General features: G+C 40.0%; 1 protein-coding gene across 1 annotated transcript in view; it reads left to right on the forward strand.

Moving 5' to 3' along the window:
* The first annotated feature begins 9,674 nt into the window (after window positions 1–9,674).
* The window catches only part of LOC129495529 (ras-related protein Rab-27B), a 56,141-nt gene continuing 42,298 nt past the window's right edge, over window positions 9,675–23,517 (forward strand). Inside the window, exon 1 of the mRNA XM_055303113.1 lies at window positions 9,675–9,809. The gene's annotated coding sequence lies outside the window, so the exon portion shown is untranslated. The remainder of the gene's footprint in view (window positions 9,810–23,517) is intronic.

Raw genomic sequence — 23,517 nt, forward strand, 5'->3', positions numbered from 1 at the left:
TTTAATTATAAATCATATTTACTTGACGAGTGCAGTATTTCCTGCTTTGAATCATTTTCACAAATATTTTTTCCAATTTTTAATATTGCAATTTTTTAAAAAAGCAGATTCGCTGAAATATAAAGCAGAGAATGGGCAAGAGATTCCTGTCCTTTTCCTAGAAAACTTCCTTGCTAAGGACATCAAGGTAGTGAACAGATTCCTTTATTTATTGACCCATTCAGCAAACATTAATTCTTTGGATGCCTGTAGGGATGTCAGCCACATGAAGTTTTTATAGGCAAAACAAATTATTTTAAAACCCCGTGTGTTTAACATGTAAGATCAAAGATGAAGTTATTATAAATGTCTTTTGGCAGAAGTTAAAGTAAATCCTAAGACATTTGAGTTAGAATTCTTGCTCATCTTACTCTTTCCAGAACATGAGAAAACCCCTACTTCTATAATTTTTTTTTACCTCTATAATTTTACACATAGAGGCTTCCAAAATGATCCCTCCACTTGGAAATGCCAAAGTCTCAGCAGAGCACCCTATTTTACTGCAGATAAATGTGTTATCATGAATCCCCTGGGCATAGAGTATAAGAAGCAGAAGTGCTTTGTCTGAAACCTGGATCAAATGGAGAGCCTTGGAGGTAATTCATGTATATATGACTTAGAGCCACCTATGAAGTTTACCAAGGATATTAGAATCTATCCTTTTGATTAGTTGCATTAGTGGCAGTTGAAGTCATTATCTGATTAAGCTTTTAAATATTTGTTGTTGTTCTTGAAGACCCATTTGCCTTCTACACAGGTCAATGTAGAGCAACAGGTAGAAATGGGATAGGAATTCCTTTCTTTATATCATTCAAGTTTTTAATAGCTAAGTGACACTAATATCTGCAATTCATTCCAAGAACAGCTGTCCCTTTTGGAGATATATATATATATATATATATATATATATATATATATCTATCTAATACATGTATTTGTGTTGCATAGTTTTAGTATCAGAAACTCAAAAAGTAACCTTTCGATCACATTGACCTTTAGCCTATAGATTAAGGAAAAAATGGCAAACATGGGATGGATTTGAGACTCCTGGTGGGCCTCCTGGGAAGTAAAATTTGATTAAGCCATATGCTCTGACTCTAATCTTTGAATTGCAGTGACTTTCTTGTGATTCAGTCATTAGTGACAACTTGGAGTCAATTTTCTGTTCTGAAAAGGTTCCTGTTCCCCAGTGCCAATCATCTTGGGAAATAATTGCAGGATCTTTTGAGAAAATGTAGAAAGAAAACATTCTCAATGTATTTGTAATGTTGCAGTGTCCTTCCTAGAGAGGAAGGGTGGTTCTTTGAGTTAAGATAGGGCTTACCCTAGGTTGGAATTTCATCAAACTGAGAAAGCAATTATAAGGACTCTCAATCAAATCACTACATTTTATCCTGGGCATTCATGTTCACCAGCTCATCCTGTTCTAAAATTGTGCTCCTTCTTCCTTGGTGCAATCAACCTTAGTGTCCATTCCCATACATGTTTCTCATTTTTCTTTGCTTATATAATTTAGCATGTTTCACATTTCTTTTAGTTGTAAGAATGCTTTGCCCAGGTTTGATATTGTGTTGTCCCTACTTTAGGGCAAGCTAGATTAGGACCAGAGTTACAAGCCTAACCTCATTTCGTCCTGTGGTTAGAATGCTACTATTGGAATCACTCAGTGCTTTTGTATCCAGACCCTGTACGCCGCCACCACTGCCATGAGTATCTGACGCCTTTGACTTTTAGAGGGGATTCCCACCAAGATGCGCATTAGATTGGATGCCTTACACCAAGAAGATGACTAATATTTACCACATTTTATAGGTGGAGAAATGCAAGAAAATGAGAAGTTCTTATTAATTTTGTATCTTCACTGTGATCCTATGTTCTTTTGTGGGTTCCTTTGAAATGTCTCCTCTGTCAAGACTCTCACCAAATATATGACAATAAAAATAGTGTATAATTCTAACAAAAGCCTATATTTTATATGACGCATACAGGGATTTTCTTCCATTCTCTCAATCTGCAGTAGTAATGAAGTCTGTAGCTAAAAATTTCACAGAACAGGAAAAACTGAGTGGTTATGGCAGCGATGCATATCTCAGGAGTGCATATTGCATGTCTATAGTACTTAGAATCCTCAAGTCATTTTGGAAATAGAACATTTAAATATATATTAGAAATATGATAAAAAAATTATCATGCTTTAGAAAGTTTTACTATACTGATGCTAAAAATAGCTATTTCATTTAATTATAATGTAAAAGTATTTATTAATACAACCTTACTATTTCTTGAAAATGTAGTTTTAAAAAGTAATCACTTAGAATGGGATTCTTTGCTATGACCAGAGCTTCATGTACTAGTTGCTATTTTTGTAAATTATCTTTTAATATCATATATGATCAGATATAAGGCACATCATTTCCCAAATCATACCTTAAAAAAAGAGATGTTTATCTTATATTGGTGTCATTATAGATCTCTTATAATGGAACTTTAATGAAAGTACTTTAATTTGAGCAAAAAAAGTATTCTGGGGGGAAGAACATATTTGCCTGAAATTACATCAATCAATGTTAGTCTGGATGCTTGGAAAACTACCTGATAATTGGTCAAAGGGCTGACAAAATTTTAAGAAAGATTTAATTATTCCTGAGTGTATGACATCACAATTTGAACTATTTGCAGGTAAAAAAGTAGCCGAAGTTGTGAACAAGAACACTGTTTTTGATAAAATGTTTGGGGAAAATGAAGAAATCACCATATATTTGCTTATACTTACACGATAGGCGTATAAAACCTCTTATTTTGTAGCTCATTATGAAGCTAGCATTAAGCAAATATATGTCTACACATGTGCTTAAATAAGACTATACTTAACATCTGCACATATAATTACATATGTTAACATATGACTGTATTTACGAAGATATGTTTGTGTTGCTACATTCTTTCCTATTGTCTTAGTTCTATTAAGAAAGATTTATTTATCCTTAATCAATCTGATATGTGAATTAAACAATTTTGTAGTCATAATTATGTTCACAATTATACTTGCAGCATTTTGTTGTTGTTGTTAGTAAAGGGGTCCAATACTATTTGTACACAGAAATATGACCTACCCTCTCTACTGCGGCTTCTTTGCAAGTCCAGGCTTGCATAAAGGCCGTATGAAAGCATTACTCATGAAACCATTTGGTCCTTTCCCACTCGATATTTCTTTAACACAGAAAGAAAGAATTAGACTGAGTTACAGTAATTTCCATATAAGGTCCCAGTGTGGGTTTATTTCACATTCTTAGAAACTGAGGCAAAATGGGGTTAGAAGCCGGAAGTTAGGAACACACCATAGAGTAGAGGCTCTACCTGTAAGTACGTGAACAAGTCCACTTGATGCCTACAGTGGGTCTTCACGTGCTATGTATTTAGAGTAACTTGCTCGTAGAAATTCACTTAAGCATATATATTTCTTGAACTTGCATCTTTAAAAGTAGTTAGCAAAACCAGCACAACCTGGGTGTCCAGTCTTGTGACTTGTAGTCATGCTGTGGGATTTCCTCAAACTGGGGAGGGGTTGATTTTTCTTTGTGATTAGACAGGCTTTATACGAACTGAAGATGAGCAGAGGGTGGAGGCAAAGCCGCGCACGGCTCCTCGGCACAGCCTTCTCTGCCAACCCAGCAGAAGGGTGAGTTGGGAAACCTCTGATCTCATCAGTGTGAGCTTTGAGCTGATGGACAAGATGGCAATTTTTAAGAGTATTTGGAAGGATGAAAGACAGTGTCTTGCCCCAAAAGTTGTCAGTGGATCACATTACCAAGGACAAGAGAAGAAACCAAACATATTTATTGTTTAAAGCTTAAAATCTTCATTTTCTCCTAGAGCACTGTATATTTTTCTTTTTTCTTTTCCTAAAAGATTTTATTTATTTATTTATTCATGAGAGACACAGAGAGAGAGAGAGGCAGAGACACAGGCAGAGGGAGAAGCAGGCTCCATGCAGGGAGCCCGATGCGGGACTCGATCCTGGGACCCTGGGATCATGCCCTAAGCCAAAGAGGCACAACCACTGGGCCACTCAGGTGCCCCAAGCACCTTATATTTTTCTTTCATGTTCTTCACTTCATCCCCTGTGCCTAGCAGAGTATCAGGCACCCCTTACTTAATAAATGTTTGTTGAGTGAATAAATGACTGTGCAAACCTCTCAACTCTATCATCAGGCTGCACCCCAAATTCACTTTCTCCACTGCTAACAGGTCATTGCACAAAAATATATACATATACTTAAAAATTATAATGTTCTCTTTATTAAAATATTTTTCTTCCCTCTATATTTTAAGACTACTTCAATATTAATTTTATCTGTGTTGAGGTAATACATCTCATAGTTTTTCTTTAAAATGGTGGTGAGGGGATCCCTGGGTGCCCCTCAGCAGCTTGGGCCCTGCCTTTGGCCCAGGGCGCAGTCCTGGAGTCCCTGGATCGAGTCCTACGTCGGGCTCCCCGCATGGAGTCTGCTTCTCCCTCCTCCTGTGTCTCTGCCTCTCTCTCTCTATGTCTATCATAAATAAATAAATAAATCTTAAAAAAAATGGTGGTGAATTCTTATAAACCAGCACAGAAGTCCTCCTAAGTCCCGGCCTCAATCCCCGTGGTAAACATTTGACTCATAGTTTTCATCCCACTTACATATTTCTAAATGGTTTGCTTATTCTGCTATTTCTTTACTTAGCAATTTTACTCATTGTTTATTGACTGTTATGATAGTTGAGGATGTAGTCATCTTACACATGTACATAGATGGTCTTTCCTTATCTCCACCCGCTACATATATTTTGGGAGGAAAGACATTTGCCTGAAATTACATCAATCAATGTTAGTTTGGATGATTGGAAAATTACCTGGTAATTGGTTAAAAGGCGGGCAAAAGAATGCAAGGAAGATTTATTATTAATAATTATTTAATTATCGCTCGCATCCTAGTTTATAGTTACTCTCTGGTCAGCGTTCCCGTTATTGTGATCATATTGTGGTCACATCTCAATAAAGTGGTGTATTATCATTATGCTTCTTTTCTCCCCCTGGAGTTAGTAATGTCCTTTTTCAAATTTGTTTAGTAAACTTTGTGTCTACTGCGAGTTATTCACAAATGTCCCCAAATGATCTTTCCAACAGTCAGAAGAGTCTAACTGCTATTAACAAGCAAGCCCCCAAATCTCAGTAGCTTTATATGGTATAGGTTTATTTCTTGCTCATGTCATGGGCCAGTGTGTGGCAGCTCCGGCTTCTGTGCCACACGGTCATTCGGAGTCACACAGTTCCTTCATCTTGGGGCTCTCATGTCTTCTAAAGCCTCAGAACTCTTTTTTGAGAATTGTGTCTGGAGGAGGAGGAGGGAGAGCACGGAGGATCTCCTGAGTTATTTTATGGGAATGGCCTGGAAGGAGTGTATATCCCTGCTGCCCACATCCCATTAGCTAGAACTCAATTACATGTCTCTGCCTGCAGAGGGCTAAGGAAAGAAATCTATTGGGGTGCTCAGGAAAAAGAGGACGTGGACTCAGATGAGCACTTGCAGTCTCCCCCCAACACACATTTATCAATAATTTTTCAAATGTATATGTACATCAGATAATTATATTTTTTTCTTCCTTTTCTTGGGAACTTTCCTACTGTAATTCATCCTTCTGCTTTCCCTCCAGGCCTGCTTCACAATTGTCCCGCAGAGTTTACTTTTATGTATTCTATGTTGGACCTGCATTTCTTGGGTCCCATCTCCTTCTCTTTCTTGATTTATAAGCTTATTTCGGAAATCTTTCTTTAAAAACAGTACAGGAAGTACATTTTTGAATCCTTGCAAGTCTGAAAATATCTTTCATCACACTTGGCTGACATTTTGTCAGGGTCTACAATGCTAGGTTCAAAATAATTTCATTTTCATTTTTATTTTTTTTAAAGATTTTTTTTATTTATTCATGAGAGACACAGAGACAGAACGAGAGGCAGAGGGAGAAGCAGCCCCCATGCAGGGAGCCCTAGTGGGATTTGATCCTGGGCCCCCAGGATCAGGCCCTGGGCTGAAGGCGGCGCTAAACTGCTGGGCCACCAGGGCTGCCCAAATAATTTCATTTTAAAAATGTGAAGTCATTTAAAGACTCTTCTGGATCCATTATTGATCTTGAGAAATCCAATGCAATTTTTATTCTTTTCCTTTGTATGTGATCTGCTTTATGTCGCTGGAAGATGTTTTATGTTCTTTGTTCTGAGGCTTATGATATTTCAGAATGGTTTATCTTTGTGTATGCAATTAATTAATTGATTTTAAAAACTCTTCTCTGCGATTTTTTTGTGGAAATTTTGATCCCAAAGATTTACAGTCTTCATTTCTGGAATTGTTTTTTGCGCTATTCCTTTAATTAATTTTTTTTTCATCCCATTTTGGGTAGAAAGAAATATTTTCTGGACCTCTCTGGCATTGCCATTAGTCCGGAAATTTGCCCCTTTCTCTAATTTTTAAAAATTTCCCTAGGTCTTTGTTCTATTTTCCTGAAGATGTTTTTCAACATAATCTTACCAACCTACCTGTCAAATTTAAAGATTTTTGAGTATATTTTCAATTTTGAGAGGTCTTTTTTTTCCTGTCTTGCATATAAATTTCTTTTTAATTCATTTTCTACAGGAGCAGAGTAAAAATATGTGTTCATCTTGTTAAACCACAGATTACTCTAGTTTACTTTCTCCAGAAAATAAACTTCCAGTCTCCTGGAGACTGGGTTGAGCAGATGGAGGGACTTATGGTTGGTTGATTGCACGGCAGTGGAAAAGGAAGCTTTGGGTGCAAGCATTCTGTATACAAACATCTAACCAAACCTCTGTGCTCATCCCACCACCTGGCCTCCTTATCTGGTGGCGTTTCTGCCTCCTAGGCCTGAGGCTCGCAGGCGAATGCACAGAGAATCATTTTGCTTCTTATCCACAATCCCTCCTACGGGCACTCAGAGTGTAAACTCCTCTCTCCCAAGTGAGTTACAAGCCTCCATCTGACCTAGTTGCTTCCAATCATCTATTGCTGTTTATTTTGTCTTTGGAAGTCTCTTCTCCTTTCTATTTATCTCTATTACTTAATAACATTTAAAAATCCATTTACTCTCAAGTTTGAGGAGTTCGGGGTGGGGGGATGAAACACATGTGATCAATTTGCCATTTTTAACTAGAAGTCTCCCATGTGCACTTAGGTATCTGTTCACTTCAGTGCTGTATTTATTGATCGATAAACCTATTGACAAATTATGTCTATTTAATTCGTGCCATAGAAACTCCAGGTACAGGAAAGTATTTATTTTTTATTATGACACATGATGCTGTCCCCCTGTTTTCACTGGGTTTGCAGGCTCTTTTATTCTGCTCCATCTCTGGTCAAAGTAGCCTACATGAGACAGCTCAGAATCATTTCTCTCATGTTCTCCCACCACCTTCTCCTTGGGACCCCTCTGCTCACTGGGAAGGAAAAGTTCCACCAGTGTCGTGTACCTGAATAGCATCACTAAGGGACATTAGTGCCTCTGAGCTTCAGAACCCACAGATGAGACTTATGTGGCGGGTGATTCCCGGAGGGCTGTCCCTGCAAAAATGTACCTGCGAAGCAGCTGGTACACTTATCTGGGGAAGGGTGACAAGGAGAGAAGATGATACACGTCTTTGTTAGACTCTCTCACGGCAGGAACTTTTTCTAGAAATCCTAGGCAGGAAGCACAGTATAACGACCATCCTGAGCCCTGCCTTTGGGACGAGCAACCTGAGTTCTACCTTTATGGATCTTCATGATTCTGGACACCTTGTTGGGACTTTCTCAACTTCGAATTCTTCTTTCTCTAATTGGGGACAATAAAAATAATAGATGCCTTGCTTATTTCAAAGCAGGTTGGTGAAAATCAAATGACCTATGGGCAAGGGCTTTAAAACTCTATATGGGAAATAGTATCTATTTGGATTAATGGAAGTGAACGTGTAAACTGGGTGAAGAATACAGATTATCACTAATTAGCACAGAGAATCATTTTATGTAAAAAAAATTGTTTTGAGAATCATTTTAGGTTAATGTGCTACATACAATAGAGTCAATTCAGAGTTATATTCTTTCTTTTATCTCTCTCTAGGCCCAGTGACACATGCTTGTTTTATACTCAGAGATTGTTGATGGACACAAAACAGGTTTACCATATATAGATACCCGGTACACATATAGATACCCAGTGTACACGTAGATACCCAGTGTACATGTAGGTACCCAGTGTACACGTAGATTCCCAGTATACATATAATTTGAAAATCTACAACCGAAACCTCCTATACTTTCTCCTAGTCGATCAGAGTAATTTTTATTAATTAGATCTTACTTTGGGGGGCTGAAGTGGATAAGAACTACCACAATAACATGTAAAGCAACGCGTCTACAGAATTTACTGGGCTGGGCACTATTCTATGTGCTTTGCTGAAGTGAACTCATTTGCTCACAATAACCCTATAAAGGCATTTTATCATCCCCATTTTCAGGCCGAGAACCTTGAGGCACAGGAAATAGAACTACTGTATTTTTCAGTATAGTCTTGTGGGACCAAATACTTTCTGCCGTTGCCCTTTTCTTAGCTGTTTTGCTACTGCGTGTTCACTTCTGGTTTTGCTTGGGGCTCTTCCTGCAGCTCCTGGGCCCCTAGAGCTCCGGGTGGGGGGGGGGCGCCCCAAGCTGCCCAAAGCCCCCTGCCCACCCGACAGAAGCCCGATGGGACAATCAGAGCTGAAATAGCGTCTCGCTGTTGACCAGCAGGGGTTTGAAGGCCGGCACTTCCTTCCCAGGGGAATGGTCCGACTGCCCCCGTGTGCACGCAGCCTACCATGGGTCCCTCACCGGGGGCGGGGGGGTGGGGTCTAACCTGTGACCTCCAGAGAACCGGCCGGGATCTCCGCGGGGACAGAGGATAGTGGGCGCCGCAGGGATACTTGCCCAGCCCCGCTGCGGGCTCCCGGTCCCCCAGGTGCGACCCCCACCTCCCGCCCTCCGGGCTGCGGCCAGTGAGGATGCTGCGGCCAGTGAGGCTGCTGAGGCCAGTGAGGCTGCTGAGGCCAGTGAGGGTGCTGCGTGCTGCCTAACGTGCACCAGTGAGGGTGCTGCAGCCAGTTAGGGTGCTGCGGCCAGTGAGGGTGCTTCAGCCAGTGAGGGTGTTGTGGCCAGTGAGGGTGCTGAGGCCAGTGAGGGTGCTGCGGCCAGTGAGGGTGCTGTGGCCAGTGAGGGTGCTTCAGCCAGTGAGGGTGCTGTGGCCAGTGAGGGTGCTGAGGCCAGTGAGGGTGCTGCGGCCAGTGAGGGTGCTGCGTGCAGCCTAGCCTGCACCAGTGAGGGTGCTGCGGCCAGTTAGGGTGCTGCGGTCAGTGAGGGTGATGCGTGCTGCCTAGCGTGCGTGCGCGCCAAGCGGTGCATCCCGCAGGGCGCTGCTCGCGGGGCCCCTTCGGCTCCGACCCCCGTCCTCCGCCCCCCCCCCCCCCCCGCCTTCCGGGCGCTCGCGGGAAGCGCCCGGGGTCGGCGGCAGGTGCAGCCCAGGCGCGCGCCCGCGTGTCCCGGACACGCCCCCGTCACCCCGCCCTCCTGAGCGCTGTCGCCCGCGGGGCCGCCGGGCGAGCGGGGACGAGCCGCAGCCGCAGCGAGGACGGGCCGAGCCGCGTCCCCCCGCGGAGCTCAAGGGCCTGGCGCGCGACCCCCGCCCTCCGCGGGGACCCTGGGCAGCCGGTGAGTCGGGCCGCGGGGCCGCGCTGCTGGGACGGGGCGGGAGGGGGGGCAGGCGGGGCAGGTGGGGCAGGTGGGGCAGGCCGGGCAGGTGCGGGCCGCCCCGGGAGACCCCGCCGCGGGTATCCAACAGCTGCTTAGGACGAACCCCCCACCCCCCAAAAAAGAGAAAACCCCAACAGCCACAGCAATGCCATCTCCCTTCCCCTCGCATCCCCAGACGGCCAACATCCTTAATAACCACAGAAATAACAACAGCGTGTGTGGACTTTCAGGGCAGGGCAAGTGCAGGCGCTAGGACAGTCCTTCGCACTTTCTCGGGGCGGGAGCCACAGAGAAATCAAAAGTAATTTCTGTCTTCCAGGTGTCCTTTATTATTATTATTATTTTTGCTCAGTTATTTCCAAATTCTGAGCCAAGCTGGCAGCTACTGGGGTGTGGGCGTGTGTGCTCCTCCAAGGGGTCGCAGGACCTTAGCTTCCAGGAGTTTCCCCGCCCAACACAACATATTCAATCATCTGAAAAATGCCGGAGCAGGTGGCTAGCGAAGGTTGGAGGCTGTATCAGGAGGGAGAAGCTGTGTTTGGCTGAAGTCACCACACCTGTAATAACGTGCTTGCTGGCTTTTTATTTCAAGATCTAAAATTAAAGGTCTAAGGGTTCCAGCTGATTAAATGGTACATTATCAAATTAAACCCAAATTAATAAAAGTAGTTCCTGGGTTATTAGCAGCAAAATTACCATTTAACATAACAGTAGCTATGAATTTTGATTTAGTTCTAAGCCTTAAAAATATGTATTAGTATTTAGTTACAGTCCTCCGGATTTAGTGATATTATTAATAAGTATATATATTGATATGCATGTTTGTATAGTTCTAAATTTGAGAAGTTAATAAAAAAGATGGACTTTGGCATTACAGCCTTAGACACTTAAGTTTGTTGAATCTTCAAGTTATTATAAAGTCCACGTCGTAGTATTCAGTGAGAGCCATACTTGCCTTGTGCCATTCCTCCTAAAGAGTTCGTTTTCATAGGTTTTTTTTTTTTTTTTTTTTTTTTTTTTTTTTTTTTTTTTAGCAGGATCCTCTATCTAGATGGGATCAGCCCTTTTTGTTTTTTTTTGGGTTTTTTTTTGTTTTTTTTTGTTTTTTTTTTTGATCAGCCCTTTTTGAAGGCAAAAGGGGATTCTTACGGATGACCAGAACAGGGTAATCTTGACAGATAGTTTAATATTAATGAGGCTTTTCTGCTTAAGGATTATGGGCCTCTCATAAAATATTACCATCATTATTTTCAAAAGGAAAACAAAAGATTTCAGATGGAACTGGATGAGCCTGTTCTCGTAGTTGCCAAGAAGAAATAAAGGGAATGTGTCAAATATTAAGCAAATGACAACTCTCCTAGGCCATTTCTGGAACAGGAATATTTGACCTGATAGAGAAGGGAACCCTAATAAATTGGTCTCCTCAGCTCCTCGGCACACCAGCTTATTCTAAAATTATCTGCTGGTGTCTGAGTTGCTTTTGGTTTAGTTAACTGCTTTTTTTTTTTTTTTTCCTAGAAAAGTGGAAGTCAGCCAAAACCTCAGGTAGTCCAGAAGAGAAATCTGTTCTTTTCCCACCCTCACTCTGGGAAGTTTCAGGTTAGGCTTTTGGTCTTTCAGATCAGTAGAGCATGACACATAGGCCAACTATTCACATAAAGCTCAGCTCACAATTAATCCAGTTTCTTGAGTTGATTCATCAAGGTAGCTTAACCAATAGTTCAGCTCTTGAGCAAGAAATTGTAGTGTCAAGATGCAAGAAAACAATTACAGTAAAAACAGACAGGACAAACCAGGTGTTTCCCATGAAGAGTAGGTCACTTTCTAGAGCTGGTGGCTAAAGGAGATTGATTCTTTACTCATTATTAGGTGTACACAGGGCTGAAGTTTATTATACAGTAGTAGGAAGCAGCAACATCGCTAAGCATAATAAAAGCCTACTGCAAACCCCATAAATGGAGTTGTATTACTTAATTTGTTTCACACAGTCATTATTCATGCTCTCCAAATATTAACCTTCTCTCATAGGCCTTTCCTTGAATGAAGGAAATTTGCCTAGTCTTCAGTAATGAGAGTAAAACTCGTTTAATGCATAATCAAAAAAATCTTTAGCAAGTTGTCTTTTTTTTTTTAAGATTTTGTTTATTTATTCTTGAGAGACACAGAGAGAGGCAGAGACATAGGCAGAGGGAGAAGCAGGCTCTTCACGGGGAGTCTGATGTGGGACTCAATCCGAGGACCCCGGGATCATGACCTGAGCCAAAGGCAGACGCTCAACCACTAAGCCACCCAGGTGCCCAAATAAATTGTCTTTTTAAGTAAACAACTGCTTCATGTATTAAGAAAAGTTATTTAAGTTTCTTGTTCATTTATTCAATAAATATTTATTAGTGTCAAACACTATTCTGGGGTTTATGTGGACAGAATTGGACAAAACAAAAAACAGACAAAAATCTCTGGCCCCATGCAGGCTTGCCTTTCACCGCAGAGAGAGAGAGTCAACAAGATACGTGCAAGCTGAATCTATAATACATTAGAGATAAATGCTGGGAGAGAATCTAAGGCAGAAGATGCACACAGAGCGTGTAGGCAGCCTGGCCCAGCGAGTATTGAAATTTTAAATCAGGTGCCTGAGAAGATGAACTTTGAATATTGGTCTGAAGGAGGTCAGAGAGTGAGCCATGTGGTTATGAGGAGGAAGAGTTTTCCACATTGAAAGGATAACAAGCAGGGGTTTGCCTGGCATCTTCCAGGAATCAAAGAAGCCTGCACACCTGGAGAGGGGCTGGGTTAGCAAGAGATGGGGGACGGGTGATAATGGAGCCAGATCACTGAGGGCTTTGAAAGTCCTAAAAAACATGCTGACTTTTGATTTTTATTCTGAACGAGGTGAGAAGACACTGTGATTTAGATATTGCCTATTGAAAATTTGTTCAACAGATACTAAGCATACCCGGAGTCTTGGTATCCTTCCAAGCCAGTGGATAATAGAGGTTAATAGCATGGAAATTAAATTCTAGCTTAGAAAAATAGACATCTAAGTCAAAATACAAATTAGCAATTACACAAATTTCAATGATATGTATTTTTTTAATTTAGGGACTTTGGGGGGCTCAGCAGTTGAGCGCCTTGCCTTCAGCCTGGGGCATGATCCTGGAGTCTTGGGATCCAGTACCGTGTCAGGCTCCCTGCATGGAGTCTGCTTCTCCCTCTGCCTATGTCTCTGCCTCTCTCTGTGTGTCTCTCATGAATAAATAAAATAAAATCTTAAAAAATAAATAAAATAAAAAATTAATTATGAAATAATGAGAATGACCTGGGAAGGGTAGAAGAATGCTGTATGATTCAGAGGAAAAACCCCAGAGAGGGCCATCTTCCTAAATGATCACGCTGCCCTCCTTAACAAGAATGTAGCATAGGCCAAGCAGAGAAGAGATACCAGGTAGGGGCGAGGCCAGCAGATGACAGTGGCATAGATCGGGGTTGGAACAGTGGTAGTGGAGAGAAAGAAATAGATTCAGGACCTGTTTGAAGGCAGAGCTGACAGGACTTGCTGACAAACCAAATAAGGAGGTGGGTTGAAGAAAAGGAAGAACCAAAATGATCACTGGGTTTTGTATGGAGATACAAGACACCTGGTGAAGCTCTCTCCTAAGGTGGATAAAGCTAAGAGAAAAAACAAAATTGGAAAGTAAATGCAGAATTCATTTTGAGCCTCTTGAGGTATGTGTAGGTATCCATGTGGAGATGTCAAATCCAGGCTTTTGGTTACAGAGTTTGGGGAAGAAGTCATAGATACACATAGAAACTAGGAGATACAGAGTCCATGGATGCTCTTGGTCTTGAGGATATCACCGAAGGACCGCATTCTGGCTTGTTCTAACATCAAGGAAACTTGCAGAGGAGCCAGTAAAAAACTCCCCTCTCCCCCAGAAAAGAGTGTCATCATGGAGCCCAAGCCAGAAAGTGTACCCAGAGAAAGGGAATGGTGACTTGTGTCAGATGTTGTGAAGATGCAGAGTGAGAGGAGGACCAGGAAGTGATCATTGCTTGTGACAACTTGGAATCATTGGCAACTTTGACAGAAGACAGAGTTCTTAAAAACAAGGAATTCAGATAAACTAACTTTAACAAATGCTGGAAAAAGCATTTCACATAATCCCCAAAGAGAGACCACTAGAGAAATTCATGAGGCTACATAGAGGTTCTAGTAAAATCAATTTTAAAAACTGGCTTGTAGAACAGATGAACAAAGGGACACATAATTAGAAATACCTACAAAGGTGTTGTGAGCTGTCAAGACAGTATGAAGAGGATTACAACCCAGAGTGGGCTGAACCCAGAGAGCCAAAGATTCCTCTAGCATTGTTTAAAGCAAAGCAGTGAATAAGGACATTAACGGATGTGAGTGAAAGTAGAATTATTTAGTTTCTATTGTGCTTCCCTCTTCTCTCTACAAAAAAGAAAATCGTGTTCCAAACTGGGAAGGAATTGACAAAAACTGAAAGAAAAGTAAAATCATAGGAAGTTGAGAAGTTATTGTGACACAAGTAACTACTTTAAATGGGAAAGAATAATGTTGGGATTGGTCAAGAAGACCTGTCTGAGGAAACTGTTTCGGTTGAGACTGAAGGGTCTGGGTGCCAGTCCTGTGGACAGTTAGGGGAGAACGAACATTTGAGACAGAGCCAAAGCACCTGCTGAGATCTCCACCCAGGAAAGAGCTTGGTGCATTCAGTGAGCTTCAGAGGGTTTCGGAGAAGGCAGGGGTTGGAGAGGAGCACCAGGTGAGGCTGGAAAGACCGCTCAGGGAGTCATCGCAGGGACTGGATAAAACCAAAGAAGACCAAGGAGTACGCCATTCTCAGAATTATTTGTTGTAGACGTGGCCTGTACTGGGACATTGAACCGAATGACCTTTATTATCCTTGTTATCTTACCCTTGATCTGATCCCTTGTATCTGGGGATAAGAGCATTCCTAGATAAATGTGAGGGGGAGATGAAAAGTGGAGAGTAAGCACCGGTGTGTGTTGTCCTCCGATGGGGAAAGCTGCCCCAACCCCCGTGCTTGGTCTCCTCTGCAGACGTGGAGAAGGCCTGGTGTGCATCTGCTTCCTGTACGAACTGGGAGGAAGTCTTTGACTTCTATGACTTCTATGTGGTTTTCTCTGTAAAGCGACTGTATGATAATAACAGTTATTGCAAAGATGGATTTCCTTTGAATCACAAATGTTCTTCTTTCTAATTCCCAGCAGTGTCTTTTTTAAATTTTTTTTTAAATTTTTATTTATTTATGATAGTCACACACAAACAGAGAGAGAGAGACAGAGACACAGGCAGAGGGAGAAACAGGCTCCATGCACCGGGAGCCCCACGTGGGACTCGATCCCGGGATCGCGCCCTGGGCCAAAGGCAGGCGCTAAACTGCTGCGCCACCCAGGGATCCCCCCCCAGCAGTGTCTCTAATCAAGTGTGGTCTTCACGGCTCTGAATCCTTGCGGTTGTTCACTCTCTCAAAGTACCCTCTGACATTTAAAATAAACCCATGCATGAGGCCCAGGAAACCAGAGGTTCCTTTCCTATCAGTTCCTGGAAGGTGTTGAATTAGGCTGATTTTAGTAAATAAAGACTTGAAGTCTGGTGCATTCAGTCTCAAGTAGTAATGTCATTTAAATATCCACAGGCAAGGATTGTCTTGGCTGCGTGAGAACAGAAGTAATTCAAAAGAAAAAAGAAATGTGTGGGAAATATCAGAAAGGGAGACAGAACATGAAGACTCCTAACTCTGGGAAACGAACTAGGGGTGGTGGGAGGGGAGGAGGGCGGGGGGTGGGGGTGAATGGGTGATGGACACTGAGGGGGGCACTTGACGGGATGAGCACTGGGTGTTATTCTGTATGTTGGTAAATTGAACACCAATAAAAAATTAATTTATTAAAAAAAGAAACAATTCAAATTCCTAAATGTTGACTGTACCCTTAAAAAAAGATGCCATGTTTGTGTCATAATATTTTATAAACATTTCTATTTGTCTTATTTTTCAGGAACTATGTTTTTTAAAAGTGTGTAGAAATTGGAATAGGAGGATTAAGGAAATAGTCTTTTAATTAGTCTTTTTCCAATTAGTCTATTTTTTATATATAGAAAACCTGTTATTGTGCATGATAACTTGATCCAGAAGCTGAAAACGAGAACTCAGAGAATTATTGACACCCTTTGGTGAACACAGATTCTACCCAGAAAGCATAAACTTTAGAGAAAATGGCATTAGTTAATGTCAAAATTGACAATAGATTTTATTGCAATAAAAGATCAGCTCACCATATTAAAACAGATACTAGCAATTTAACTTCTGGCATAATTTTTGCGTATCTGAATTTTTTTATTAAAAAAAGGTCATAAAGCGCTTATGATGTGTCAGTGGCATATTTGGTATTTTGGTTATAAAAATGAATAAGACAATTCTTGCTCTTGAAGAACATAGAGTCTGGTACGTGAAAGAGATCCATGAACAGATAGTTTTACCGTGACCGAGCAAGGTTTAAGTTAGTGGTTTCAGTGCAGTATTGTGATAATAAACAGGTAGATACACTGAAAGGGGTTAAAACTAGAGAGCTCAGTTAGGAATAGGAAATAAAATCTGAAGTGAGCTCAGTGATTGTAAGGCTGGGGAAGAGGTGTCAGATTAGAGAAATAACAAGAATGGCATTGACCAGCTATTGTGAGAAAGAAGGGAATTTTATAAAGTCCCAATTGCTGGTTTTAAGGAAGCAGTAGAATGAATGAAAAGTGGTCCCCAAAATTCAAATTAATCATAAAAAAATGTGAACCACGTTTGGGGAGAAAGACCTAAGACATATGGGATACTTGTGCTCATTCAGTTGGATATATTCAGGGAAATGGCTTCTGGAGTCTGAACCTCCTAGAAGAGGTCAGGCCAATGACAGCCACGGAGATATGCTGGCCAAATCCGTAAAACCAAGTGCCGTACTTCTCTTCTCAGGGAGAAGTAGTAGCCGTAACACAGGACTCCTGATTTTCTTCTTTTTCTGTAAGCACTGATGTGCTTTGGCTAATAAAGACATTTCAGTTCTGAGAAGAGGGGAAATTGAAGATTATATCTAATGATAGGTATATATTCATCATCATTATTATCATTATTGTTAAATGGGAAGAATATGTTAAAAATGTCTTTAGATCTTAGTTTATGCATATGACATCATTTATCCCTTTTTGTGGGCAGTCACTTCAAGTAGCCCTTCCCTTTCTCTAGAATTCCTTTCTCTACAATTGTTCTGTATTCTCTCTCGGCAGCCCCTTGTGAAAAATGACGGGCGCCTCAGTTAGGAATGTGTTCCAGTACCAGAGAATGGAAAACCTAACTAATTCCCAAAGGGAATGAAGTCTATTTATTTGAGCTTAATTAATAATTAGTACCATGCCATAAGAACTGATACCCAGCCAGTATCCATTTAAAAACCAGTTCCCTCCCATTTTCTTCAGTAGCTTTGTTCTAGCTCTGCTATGACGGACTTTTTGACACTTTAAATTTCAAGATCTACTTACCAAAATATAAAAAGTATCTTGATGTTCTAAGACTTAAAGACTAATTCTCTAGTACTGATTACTCTTGCAATATCCAACAAAACGTAAAATATTGTCAAATGTAAATATATGTCAAGTGATTGACCCCATTTAGGGAGACTTCTTCTCTTTCTCCTACCTCCTCTTTCCCATCCCATTTTCATCCCCATGATAATATGCTTTCTGGTTCACTGCTTGAAAAAAGTCTGGGGAATATTTTATTGCATTTAAAACTATTCTTTATACAATCATTTGACTGCCTCTCACTCTCCATTTCAAGTATTTCTGATTATTAGTAACTAGTTTGAGAACATTCTGCATGCCCACTTGTCCAGTTGAGGTGTTCTCTCTGTACCTTCTGGATTCCTGGTGTGTAAAGCATTCTTTGTTATGGATACATCATTTCTGACATCTTGTTCTGCACGAATGTGTTTTTCATGAAAGCTGTCACTTACGATGGACTTTTGTAGATCACTATCAATTATAATTCTTTGATCTCATTGTCAAGGGTGAAAATTTGCATTAATAACAAGTCCTTGGTTAAAGACGGACAGCAGTCACCATCATTTCCAGCTTTGAAATATTACCTCCAAAAAAAAAAGAAAAGAAAAGAAATATTACCATCAAAAGAATGCATTCACTTAATGCATCAGTTTTCAAATCTCTGTTACTGTGTAAGAAAATAAAAAGCTTGATCATTTTCATTTTAGTGGGCACAGTTTTGCAAATTCTACTTTTTCTTGCTACTGCTTTCTGTTTGGGGTAAATTTTTTACATATATCTTCTTGAGATTTCAGGCATTTATACAATATATTTGCAAAGATGAAAAAGATGAAAGAAGGTTAAACAAACATGCCTCACGTGTCTTCCAGCCATAATCTTTATGAGTTTAGTTTCTTTTAGCACGATTGCCAAAATCAGCCCAGGAATGACTTAAAGGGAAAATTGAACTGAATGGTGTGGGTGACATTGAGGTCTTTTCCAAACCACAGGATCTTGAGAAAAGGGCATACAAAGGCAGAAGTAAAGGTTTTTTATCTATTTAAGGTTTTTCTTTTGGCTTGGTATACTCTCTAGCACTCCCAGATATTGGGAGCAGATATCAAATCCAGCGCTAATTAAGGAAAGTAAGGAGTAGACTGAATCTTGAATATTTCTTTTTATTATTATCTTTATTCAATTCTATTTAATATACAGTATTACAGTAGTTTCAGGTGTACAATATAATGATTCAAATATTCTATACATTTCTCAGTGCTCATCAAGATCAGTGTACACTTAATTCCCTTTATATCACCCATGCCCCCCCAACCTCCCCTCTGGCAACCATCAGTTTTGTCTCTATACTTAAGATTCTGGTTTTCGGTTTGTCTCTTTTTTTCTTTGTTCTTTAGTTTTTTTTTTCCCCTTAAATTCTACATATGAGTGAAATCATATGGTATTTGTCTTTTTCTGACTGACTTATTTCACTTAGCTTTATAGCCTCTAGGTCCATCCATATTTGCTGCAAATGGCAAGATTTCATTCTTTTTATTTTTATTTTTTTTAGATTTTTTTAAAAAATTATTTATTCATGAGACACACAGAGGCAGAAATATAGGGGGAGGGAGAAGAGAAGCAGGCTCCCTGTGAGGAGCCTGATGCGGAACTCAATCCCAGGACCCTGGGATCACAACCTGGGCCAAAGGCAGACGCTCAATCACTAAACCACTCAGGTACCCTGAGTAATCCTCCACTGTATATATAGACTGCACTTTTTTATCCATTCATCAGTGATGATGGAAGCAACACTGGGTTGCTTCCATATCTTTTTGATTCTTTTGAGTAGCAAAAATCACTTTATTCCCATTACTTTGAAATTACCTTACTTCACTGGATCTGAAATGAGTTGAGACTAGCATTTACCAGGAGAATAAAAAAATAAAATAAAATAAGAGGAGAATAAAGACATTTATGATAATCATTCCATTGTTGAGTTTCCAGAAGTACATTTACACTATAGCAGTGGTGTCTATGAGTAAATTCATAAAATTCTTAAGACTAGTTGCTTCTGTTCTGAAGCTGTGTTAAGAAAGAAATGAAAGATTCTTTTGATAGACATTTTTAGAAAAATGATATATCCTCTCCTACATAATTGGAAATAAGTAAGCCTCTGATAAGGCCAGGCATTCCCTATGGCCCCCAAATTCTTTCCTGGACAAAAAGTTTTATTACGTTGTCTATTTTGTCATGGAGGTAAAATTGTCTCCTTGAGTCTTTTTTTTCTTTGACATTCATTGAAAGTGGAGCAAAGAACTTCCTTTTTAGTACATGTCAAGGGAAAATCATTCTTTGTCAGAACTTTCTCAGAGCCTATCTTTTTCTCTTTTGATATTTTGTTGCTTCCAAGGTGGGAAATTAATGGCTTATTGACCATTTTTTTTTTAGATTTTGTTTATTTATTCATGACAGACACAGAGACACAGGAAGAGGGAGAAGCAGCCTCCATGCAGGGAGCCCGACCTGGGACTTGATCCCGGGTCTCCAGGATCAGACCCTGGGCTGAAGGCAGGCGCTAAACTGCTGAGCCATCCGGGCTGCCTTTGACCAGTCTTTCTAATGAGTTAATTTCTGTTACAGTATCAATGACCAAAAGCAGCTAATTTACTTAATGTAGCAAAAATCCAAAGGCACGTATCACGTTAGAAATTGCAATTGTGCAAATAGAATTGTAGGGGAACAATTTGGGGCCAAAAAAAAAAAGAACTTCATAAATAGAAGCTAATGTGGTCCATGTGTTGGTGATACTATGGCCTGAAAATCCTGGAGCAGCTACCATATAGAATCTTCCATCATTAAGGGCAGATCCTGGGTTAGATAAGTGTTCAAATCCCTAGTTCTGAAAATACTGTCAAATCCCTTTGTAGACAGGGTCATTGGTGTCCTTCTGTAGAGTCTCTTAAGTCAATCCTCAGGAAGAGAATTGGCCCTGGGATAGAGTTTGAGGCTTGCTCACCATTATTGCCCATAACCCTTGACTATGTATTCTTGACAGTAAGTTCTCCATTTCCTGTCTCTTGGGTCAACATTACAAATATGTATAAGTAGACTCAGGTGGTAAGCTGGCAGACACTGTGGTTAGTCTGCAGACTGAAGTAATTGTAATTGATTAAGCAGCCTAAGCATTTTTTCCATCAGGAATAGTAGCATTTTTCTGAGCCAACCTCAGCCAACTGCTGGTATAAGAGATGAACTTAAAAACGGCTGCATAATCTCCAAACAGGTCTAGGCCCACAAGTGCAAACTAAATGGCCAACCTTTTAGATACATGACACCAAAGATCTCTTGGTTGATTACATCTAGGTAATTTTAGAGTAATCTTTAAAACCATGACTGCCCTCTGTGTTGTTACCTTCAGAAATAGACACCAGTATACTATTCAGTCCAATGTCTAACCTGTCGGTCTAGGAAAGCCTATGTATTACAGAAAATAAAATGGTCCAGAATTGAGATTTAAACAATTCATAGAAATCATAAAGATAACAGTTTGATTCTCCTTAGAGATAAAAATATACCTTATTGATTATGGTAAGTAAAACAGAGTCCCACATTTGCCACGTTAACATATTTGGAAGTGTTGTTTAGCAACAACAGGGTAGGTCAAGTGTCTGATGATAGCAGAAGGCTGCTATGTAAGAAATAGCCCAAAGTAAACTAATTAGTTCATCATGGGAAAATTTGGACCTCGTTTTCTATCTGTGCTTGGCTTATCTCCAAATGATAATTTCAAGTCAGTGAAATTTAGAAAACTGATGGAAGTAGTTGACCTACTTGTTTGTAAGAAGGGTTATGTAAGCAGTCTTCTATTTATCCCACCATAAGAAAAACCTAGGTCAGATAACTACAGGAATTTTTTAGAAGGATTTTATGGGATTTTAAAATTTTTTTGATCTTTTGCAAAACTACTAGAACACTTCATCAAATGCACTGAATTCATTTCCAGTCTCTTCAAATACATGAGGTTTTAAACTATTTTTCAGAAAAAGCGTTCTGTAAAGCTTCATGTTTGAACAGAAATTTAGATAGATATTTTCAACTAATTTTTAAGCATAATGTGATTTATCAGGACAGTCTGAAGTCCATTAAAGCTTAGATGATAATACCAAGAAAGACAAAGAAAATAACCAGTGGGAGCATATAAACAGGATAGGTAGAAATCCTTTTTACCATGGTGTGGGTCAAAGCAGAAATCAAAACATTGATTACAATGTAGTTTAAGAAATTTATTGCTGGTAAGTTTTATCTTTTACTTTTAAGAGAAAAATGCCTATTTAAAAAATATTCTTAGTCTGGGGAGTTAGTTGCAACCATTTTACTTTAGATTTGCTAGTTTCAGACAAAAATATCTGTTGTAAGTATCTTCAGTTTATGCATTTGTAGCTTTTTCGCATTTGTATTCTTTTTTAAAGACTGTAAAGCTCTACAAAGTTAATCACTGTCCTTCAAATTTGCTTATACCACTTGTCACTGGGTGTTGTGTCAGCTAGGAGCATAGTCTGACCAGGGTTTGTGCTACAAATTTTTCTGATGATTGAGGCTCAGAAAGGCATTAAAATAAATTAGCACCATGTACAATGTTTAAATATTTAATAAATATTTTATATTTTAACCTTTGATTTTCCTATTTAGAATTTAATGTATTTAATATTTGTATTTAATATATTTACATATTTTATATTTATTATTTATTAAAGCTTTGTGGTAATAGTGTACCTATAATTTTAGATTTTTTTAAAGGTTTTATTTATTTATTCATGAGAGACAGAGAGAGAGAGAGAGAGAGAGAGACAGAGACATAGGCAGAGGGAGAAGCAGGCTTCCTGTGGGGAGCCTGATGAGGGATTTTATCCCAGGACTCTGGGATCACAACCTGAGCCAAAGGCAGATGCTCAACCACTGAGCCACCCAGGTGCCCCTAACTTTAGGTTTTTAATAAAATTTATTATTATTTTTTTGTTTTAGTAGTGCTAAGCCACCCTGTAATAAGAAGGTGCTTCTGATAGGAGAACTTGAGCTTGAAATGGTTTTATAAAAATAGCATCAACTACTTTGACAGCGGGAGGGTGAGGTATGAAGCTTTGGGATGAACCCAGCAGGGAAGGAACTAAATAAAAACATGTATGCATATCTCAAAAAAAAAAAATAGCATCAAGGGGCAGCCCCAGTGGCTCAGCGGTTTAGCGCCTGCCTTCAGCCTGGGGTGTGATCCTGGAGTCCCGGGATCGGGTCCCACGTCGGGCTCCCTGCGTGGAGCCTGCTTCTCCCTCTGCCTGTGTCTCTGCCCCTCTCTGTGTGTGTGTGTGTGTGTCTCTAATGAATAAATAAATACAATCTTAAAAAAAATAGCATCAAGGATGTATTCAAAGGCATCTCTCCTGTTTCCTCTCCTGACTCCCTAGGACTAGGGGCACTGGAGCTGTTGGACAACTAGTGTGGCACCTGCTGATTAGTAAGAGTAAAGGAACATTTAAGCCACATTGGTCTGTGTCTGCTGCGTATAAGCCGGGCCAGGAGACCAGTGTGAAACTATTACACAGTAACACAGAACAAACTGGTTTATTTGGAAATCAGACATATCTTAAACTTCAGTCTATTTGATTCCAACATGTTAAAATGTCTTATGGTAACAGGAGGATTATCTCTGTTCTTCTGAAGTATCAATGTAAATGATGAAGTCTTTGAAAAATTTCTTCATATTTTATAAACTTTGGCCAAACTGGAGCGATACATTTTTCTTCCATTTCAGATAATCAAGATTAAAATAATTCTAAAAATCATGAATATGAGTACAATCATCCCTCATATGCTAGAATTTGCGTGTCAATGGCTCCTTCAGATAGGTTCAGAATCACAGGCCAACTAAAGGACAGGAAGTGCAAGCGCCTCAGAACTCGAAGGAAAGCCATTCCTTAACCATGAGATAGTTTCAGTGTCATAGTAATCAGGGTGGAGTCTGAAATAACATGGGTGTGACTTAAAGAACCAAGCCAAGTTTATGAATAAAACACAGGTACAATTATGGCTTCTCTATATATCAATATC

Source organism: Nyctereutes procyonoides, unplaced genomic scaffold (assembly GCF_905146905.1).
Source record: "Nyctereutes procyonoides isolate TBG_1078 unplaced genomic scaffold, NYPRO_anot_genome, whole genome shotgun sequence".
In the NCBI taxonomy this organism is placed as follows: domain Eukaryota; kingdom Metazoa; phylum Chordata; class Mammalia; order Carnivora; family Canidae; genus Nyctereutes; species Nyctereutes procyonoides.